This window comes from Danio rerio, chromosome 12, assembly GCF_049306965.1.
Source record: "Danio rerio strain Tuebingen ecotype United States chromosome 12, GRCz12tu, whole genome shotgun sequence".
NCBI classification, from domain to species: domain Eukaryota; kingdom Metazoa; phylum Chordata; class Actinopteri; order Cypriniformes; family Danionidae; genus Danio; species Danio rerio.
Window position 1 is genome coordinate 22,667,501 of NC_133187.1, and position 8,669 is coordinate 22,676,169.

General features: G+C 34.7%; 1 long non-coding RNA gene across 1 annotated transcript; it reads right to left on the reverse strand.

Annotated features, from left to right (window-relative positions):
- Window positions 1-4,774: 4,774 nt before the first annotated feature.
- On the reverse strand, window positions 4,775-8,443 carry LOC141376832 (uncharacterized). The gene is made up of 3 exons (XR_012388078.1): window positions 6,279-8,443; window positions 5,989-6,237; window positions 4,775-5,868 (listed from the first exon to the last, which is right to left on the reverse strand). It is a non-coding gene; the product is annotated as an uncharacterized lncRNA (long non-coding RNA).
- Between the last annotated feature and the right edge of the window lie 226 nt (window positions 8,444-8,669).

An 8,669-nucleotide genomic window follows, 5' to 3' on the forward strand; every position in this document is an offset into this window, starting at 1 on the left:
ATTTTCGAAGATCTAAATCTTTAAATTGTCTCTTTAGTCAACTGTGTCCAAGTATTATAAACAAAAATTATTTGTATTATTTATTAAATTAACCTATTACATTGTGTGTTAACATCTACACCTACCCTAACCCTCAGTCATCACAGGGTGTCCGCGGGGTCTTAAAGTATTAAAAGTTGATAAATCAGTAATGAGAAAATTAAGGCCCTTAAAAGGTTTAAGCATTTTTTGTTTAAGTGCCAAAAAAGCATAAATGTATTTATTTATTTATTAATATTAACAACAGCTTTGTTGGATTGGTTCTGGCCGGGGTGCGTCCGACCAAGCTCCTTTATCCAGGTGATGTCACAAAACAATTTTCACAAATGCAGGAAGGTGATGTGACGATCTCCACATGCAGCGAAACAGGCGGCAAATTGGGAAAATATAAGTTTGCTTACTCCTGGTTTGAGAAAGCTTTTGTTTTTCTGAGCTTATCTGAGTTCTGTTGCATGGTTGTGCTCCATTGATTTATTTAACAACAACTGTTTATTAACAACTGTTTATTGAGATAAAGGTTTGATAATGATAAGAACTTGAAGTGGCGATGAGGTCTTAAAATATTCTGAGAAGGTCTTTAAAAAGTTTTTAAAAGGTATTGAATGTACCTTTAGCATTCCAGCATATACGGTGAATTAACTTCTACTCTACACCAAAATTGACCTAATCCAGTAGGTTATTGTGCTTTTTACACACTGCCTATATATATATATATATATATATATATATATATATATATATATATATATATATATATATATATATATATATATATATATATATATCCAAAACTTCATTCAAAAACTCTTTTGCAGAACTTGCCAGTACTCAGTCGCTAGATAATATTTCCACAGAGTGTCCTTTTACAAAAACTGCCCAAGTTGTTTCTCTCTGACTGTTTCCCCTGCAAAAGGCCAGCGTGGTGCCTGTGCTAACCGTATTTCATTCAGTTCCCTGACAGAGAAATCGGCCGTGTGTGTGCAACCTTGATGCATTGCACAACAAAGCCTATTATGTACATTTCAGAGAAGCTCCGAAGTCTGCATATACATACTTGTGAGAGAATGAGCGATGTTTTAAAAGAGGCTATAAAAATTATGCCTGACACTCAAGCCTGTTACACCGGTCAGAGTGTAGGAGGAGACAATGAATGTTTCAATCTGCGTTGCAGGAAAATATCAATTTAATGAAGGTCATTTTAAAGCTGCTGCCAGTGCGAGGAGCATTTGATAAATGGAGCAGCAGAGGATTTTTTGCCATGTCAGGAAAGAGGAACACGGCAGCCATAAGTCTGTATTACACTTTGCACATTCACCTGAGAGAGAGACAAGCAACCAATCACCCGTGCATTCAGAGAAAGAGCCAGGAAATATAACACCATTTAGCAAGTTAGACAGTGGAACATGGGCAAGATGTGTGGGCACGGGACACAAATCAACTCCAGAGACTCTTCATCTTTACTGATTTGCTGAGGAATCGTCTTGCTGTGGTGGCTGAGGGCTTTGATGAACTGGATCGCAGTGAGAAAAACCATCATGCAACAGATGTAGCGCCAGTAGATGTCCTCAGCACACTGAGAAAATGAGCAAGCTTCAAACACAATAGATGAAGGTTCTTTTCTTGTTTTCACTTCTATATTCAAGCCGAGCAGTCTTATCACTGAGGGAGATTTTTGATGACATCCCTGATCATGTGGCAGGTCTGTCCTCTGCGTGTTTTCCTCTGTACCGAAGTGTTTTCAGAATCCTATTTTGCCATATTTACCAGAAATAATTTTTCTGTTCTATAAGTGCTGTTTTCACAGAACTGCTGCCATTTTTGAGACCGCTTGCATCTGCTCAAATCCACCTGATCAATATTCTGCTGAGGTACAGATGGGTTATTTGGGTTCCTCTGATGGCAAACAAATGAAACTTACAATACTGGATCGATGTAGGATCAAGTGATGATTGCTGTGATCTTCCCGGATTCAGTGTTTTTTTTTTCATGGTCGTCTGTTGAGAGTTGCATCTATCCTGCTGAGTTCAATCATTTCTGCTTGCGCTGGTTCGTGTGAGGGTAATAGAGCAAGTTATTGCTTCAGTGCAGGGTTAAAAGACAATATTACTAAGAGCAGCACTCACTCTATTCGATTTGAGTCTATCAAATAATCTGATTTGTATTTGGAAACTCTAATAGTTTTTCATTAGAATTTCATACACTTTAGCTTTGCTCTGTGGTTTGCTGCCAGTTTTAACCACTGGAAAAATAACAGTTTGAATAGAAGAGAAGAAAAGGCCTGTTGCTAGATCAAGAGCTGATGTTAAAAGAATAATTCACACATAAATAAAATGTTATATATATATATATATATATATATATATATATATATATATATATATATATATATATATATATATATATATATATATATATATATATATACAGTATATATATATCTTAGGGCTGTCAAAATTAGCACGTTAATGCAAGTAAGAATTAGCATTAGAAAAAAATAATGCAAATGACGCAGTTGCAATTTTTAATTTTTTTTCCTGTTGAGGCCGACGTGTGTTCAGGGACGGTGCGTGCATAGAGGCAACCTAGGCTGCCGCCTTGTGCAGCAGAATAGTGAGCGAACCCCCGGTCCTCACTTTCATCCGCTACTCCCACCCTGTCCCTCACGGTCCTTACTTTCATCCGCTACACCCACCCCGTCCCAGCAAACCAGCATTTTTTTCCCATTTGGAAAATAACAGTTATTAATAGTTCTTTTAAATTATTCATTTCTGAAATAGCCCACATAATCTATGAATCAAACAAATCCAATAATTTTCTTGATTTTTGCAAAATGATAACTCTGCACTAAACTGAGACTTTCATTTTACAGCTTATAAAACATGTATGCAAATGAATGCTATATATGTAAACAACAAAATTATTATATGCTATAGTAGCCTATACTTTACAAATACGCGAGTGAGATGGAGAAAATAAAAGCACAGAAGCTCTAAGGTAAAATCATATGCTCGAGACATAATCTTTAATCTAATGACTTCTATTAAAATTTTGACAGAGGTCTGGGATATAAGAATTATGGCGGAGCATTATTTAAATGCATATTTTCTGTGGAGTTATCGATTTGTGATAGCCTGCTATTTTATTTGATGGAGGAAAAAACATGATTGGAAAAGACAGCCTATGCCAGTTTAAAAGGGTTCAGTCAGTATTTTCATTGTGTAATATACATTTGTAATTTAAGTGAAGAGTATCTATGGCAGGCCTATTTATTTAATTCTTTTTTATTTAGTCTATTCTGTCTTGTCTATGCTGTTGGAATTGAAAACACTGCTGGTACGTGCAGATGTTCTGTTGTTAAAATTTTCTGTATGCTGCTGTTTGCATGTTAAAATACATCAGTATTTTAAAAATGCAATTTTTAATGCGTAAGACACCAAATAGACATATAATTTCACTATAATTTGAGCAGCTAATATTTGGTTAACGAGCAGTGGTTGTCAGTTGGCAAAATGAACCAAAATGAGCATCCCTAGTTTGTGCTTCAATGCAATAGTAAAATGGTTTTAGTTATCTAAATTTAAGCATTACAGCTTCATGATATGAAATATATATATATATATATATATATATATATATATATATATATATATATATATATATATATATATATATATATAACATTTAATAGTATTTCTAAATGAAAAATGCTTTTGAAGATAATTAAATTAGTCAAAGTAAGTGTTGAAGTAATCTAAATATACAATCTAAATGTGGAAGCAGACAGACAAACATTTTCATCGTGTTCGCATTTTCATAGATCTATCTGATCAATCATTAAAGAACTGATTAACTGATATTATATTGACATATTATGCATCCCTAGTGAATTGCATAACATGTCAAGATTTTGTGCCATGAAATTAAAACTGCACTAGAGAGGCAGGCTTGATGTGAGGGAAATAAACACTTCAGCTCCCTGTCTAGTCATGTTTTGTAGATAAGTTGTAACCGTGCTAATTGCATTCTCTCTAGTTTTGCCAGCGCAATCTTTTTAGAGATCATGTGAGAAATGTAATAAGCAATCCATTACTTTTTTCCAAATAGATTATTGCATTCATAAATTATTTACAATGCATGGTTGGACTCATTTCGAATGCATGGCACAGAGCCCAGAGTCGTGGCTAAACTCTGCCGTGTTTTGTTGCGTTGTATTGGTTCAAGTCTACAGTTTTACATTCTACCACAGTTTTTTAGTATTAGTCTGTTGTGATCATCCCAGTGATTAAGGTCAAAGGACTTCTTTACTTCATTATTGTATATCTCCCCCTGGATGTTTCAGTCCAGAAGAATCCACAAGAAAATCCTCAAGTACATTTAAGACTGCGATGCCCCTTTCTGCGCACTAACACTGTTGAACATACAGAGGAAAGTGCTACCATTTGTCTTCTGCTTAAAGGCAATGGCTTCGCAGACAAGGCTGGTGGAGTTAGAGCTGATGGAAGTGCACTTCTCTGAAGTTCAGCCATAGAGGTCTCTCCACAGTGTGCGGCTTTTAAAATATTAATCATAATATCCACTGCTTATTTTTTTACATTTCTGAGTCTATCGATAAAACATTTTATTAGGGAACATCAACACGCCATGCTCTCTCTGTTGGCTTAAAACACTGTGTTACTTTCGAGGCAGAGTCTCTTATAAAACACAGGTGCTTTCTTAGAGCATTTTATTTTTTTTTGCAAATGCCATGGGGTTCAAAATTCCAAATAAAATTATATATAATTCCCTGCTGATTTACTCAGGTAATCAGTCTCAAGCCATCTATGCATAATGATGTATAAAGAGGACTAAGCTCAAACATGAAACTGAAATCTGTTCATTTACATTTCCAATGGTTCTGGATTGGTTTAAATCAATTTTAGTAATCAAAAGTCTTGTAATAAATAGATAAATAGTAGTAAATAAACAATACTTCAGTCTTGGCTATTTCTGTCATAATTTCTGTCATAAATAGTTAGACCGTTTTTTTAATGTTGTCGTCTTGACATTTTTTTCATTTTTTATTCTTTTGTGGTTAAATTTCATTAGGTGTACATCTCTACTTTTCATTTATTCCTCCAAAATATGACAAATTTATTGATGTTCTACAATAAACACTAAATTCCATCGCATTGTTATATTTTGACCTGTTACCCAGCACTCACTTTTGGCGATTTACACTCATTTAACTTGAAATAGTAACAGTTCCAGATTCAAGTAAGCAACAAACACAAATTAGGTATCATTGGAAAGAAGACTTTGAGCTTTACTGTGGTAAAGGGGGAAGTTACATGCTCAAAAATATAAAAAGTAATACATTATGAAGTCATAAGAAAAAAAAATGTATTGTGTTCAATATTTGTTTTTCCATATACAAAGGAAAACCTTAATGTATCGTCCTAAAAGAAATATGACTTAAAAGATAAGTGTTTAATGAGTTTATATTTTAAATTTAATGTAGATAGTACGCAAAATGACATTTCTATAAAAAGTTTTCTGAGACTATGTCGGTGTCCTTCTTTCCCTTACCCTTCAGAGGCATGCTCTGCCGTTAGCTTGTACTGTTAGCAGCTGTAGTGTGCAACAGGGGGCAAGTGCACCACGTCACATAATGATTGACAGCCCACTGAACCAGTGACATCGCTCATAGTGCAATAAATCAACTACATGTCCCATAGATAAACAGATTCACCATATGTCAAAAGAATCATGCAGCCATTGGATAAATTCTCCATCAGTCAAACTAAGAACTAGGAAGTAAATGATAGACTTCATATGCAGAATGTCAAAACACTCAACTGCTTTGTTTAGATTTTGGTAACTATAATTTAGACTTTTTATTTAGTTTATGGTCTCATTTTATTTGCAACACTGTATGTTATGACATTGACTTGCTTTTTAATACAAAGACGCAGTTTTCGCTGTTTTCCCGGCAGAAACGGTGACATAAACATACGAATAATCATCCATAATTCAACACTATTGTGACTAAAATGCTCGATGGGATGTTTTTCTGTGGACTCTTACCTTTTATAATAAACCGTGATAGACAGCAACTGTGATGTATACTCCATATCTAATAAGCGTTTTCTGTACCACTTACACAAATATAGCAAATACATTTTTATAAGCTTCCCATTAAAAAACAACTAGCTGTAATGGCTGCTTGTTGGTTGTAGATTTAGACTGATCTACAGTTTGACAATATTAATTGTGTTCTTTTTGATGTAATCTATTCGTAAACACTAAAAAGTGCTAAAATAACACCCCAGTGCGTCAGCACCCTGTGCTGGCAAGAAAAGGCACCTATTATGCAAAATCAACTTTTTGAAGCTGTCTGGACATAACTGTGTATAGGTAAAGTGTGTCCACAGTCATATTGGAATGATATAAATACAATAAGTCTCTTTTTTAACATAAATCCAAATCTCTGCAATTTTGAGGCCCATTGCAATGTGATGTAGGAGTGTGGTTATGTCTACATAGTAACATGTACATACATGTACATCATATCCACTAGACAATTAAAAGATCTGTTCAGCTCTCTGTGACCCGCAGCACCTCAAGAATGACTTTTACAAGTTTAAAACGTTTTTTAAAACCCATGTTTGTAATAAGGAAAAGATAGTGACATTGCCATGTAATTCATCACCCACTCATCGCCATTTTGGTCACTTGTTAGCGCACTGACCGAGGGATACCAAACACGGACAAAGAGGTAGAGCATGAGCAGAGCTACAGACGCCTGCTAGCATTTTGCTTAGATGGGCTTTTCTTTGGGAGAAATGCTTAATACTTCATTACCTGCGACTCGTTTGTGTTCTGACCACCTGTGTTTGGTTGTGTTCTGTAAAAATTGTTTAGTCTTTTAAAAACACTGTTGTAGTACATTGAGCCACTAAGCATTGTTCTTTTTGACATTTTTCTACAGGAGTACAGTGCAAATAACTTACAAACACTTAAAATATAGTCTGTGTTAGTAAATACAAGGCTATTTATAAAAACCAGGCATAACACTGTATGACAATGTTTTAGACGACTGTTCTATAGCCTACAGCTAATTAATCTGTCAGATTCTGGAGTGCATTACAGTTCTAAAGTAAATTATAAATGATCCTAAATAAAACAAATACATTTATAGATATGAAATATAAGCATATAATTTCACTCACCTGGGAAACGGAGGCCCAACACAATTAAGTGCACAGCATGATATATTATCTGATAATTGTAAGAAATGATTCCAAAAAGGCAATTGACTGTGTAAAGCCACATAAAACAAAAATGAGTGTATATAATGATGTATATGCCGAGTTCAGCAACTAATCAACCGGAATCAGCTGAGGTGAAGTGTTAGCGACCAGCGATCTAGCTGTCACTCAAGTGGCCACACCCTTAATTATGCAGACTTAATATAACTTAATATAAACAAAATGGATGAGTTATAAAAAAACAATCACCCCCTTACAGTTCTTTGTAACAGGCTGTAAACACCGTTTTTTCTGCTGTAAAGCTGGCCATTTTAACAGGGGGCTCAATAGAAATTTGCTCTATTATGAAGCCAGGACTATTGGAATTTTGATGAAATGCAGTTTCAGTTACTTCCATATTCGCTTCATGAGGGAGAGCAGGAGAGGCTGCTTAGTTAAATCAGGCTTATTTTTTACATTAAAATAACAAATATTCATACAGCAGTGTTTATTATCGTATATTAATTCCACAAGTACATCAAATAATCATTGGGAAAGTTCTTACTGTAGTATTTCTCATAAATGATAGCTCAGCTTCCTTCACGTTTGTCACTTTGCTGTTTAAATGACATGAGACAAAGTAGAATGACACAAACATCAGAGCACTTGAAAGAGATCTCTCTGACACAGACACACACGTGGGAATGGTGGGCGGGGAGAACCAGCTCATTTGTATTGTAGGCATAGGCAACAAATAGGCATACTGTACCGTGTCTTTAGAGCTCAAAATGCCCATATTCAGAAAGGTATAATCTGATGGACATGTTTGTGTCCGGAAAAAAAATCTTAAATCTTAAAAAAGGGGTAAAATAGATGCCCTTAGGAATGAATTAGTATTATTTAGTACATGTAAAAATAAAGTAATTAAAATAAAAAATTGAAATAAATTTACAACATAACATTTAATAAATTAAGTTGGATTAACTGTTGATATACACAATTTAGGACTTAATAATAATGTATAAGTACATGTTGAACTATGATTAATAAACGCTGTACTAATACTGTTCATTTTTAGCTCGTTAACACATTGACATTATGTAATAAAACCTTATTAGAAAGTGTGAACTAAAACACACTGTACCTACTGAGCCTCTTAAATGACTTTTCTGTTCAGCAAAAAAAAAAAAAAAAATCTTCCTCTGTCTTAAACCCTTTTAGCTCTCTGAGTTATTGCCACCTTTCAAAAGCCATCGCTATATTTACTCTTGTTTTAGCATGGGCTCTGTCACATTCTTGTTTTGCCCACAGATTTTCCAGAGTCAGGGGTTTCTTGGTTCTGACAACAGGTGATTCCCCAGATGTCAACAAAGATTGCCCTTTAGAGCTTTTCCGGTTAAAGGC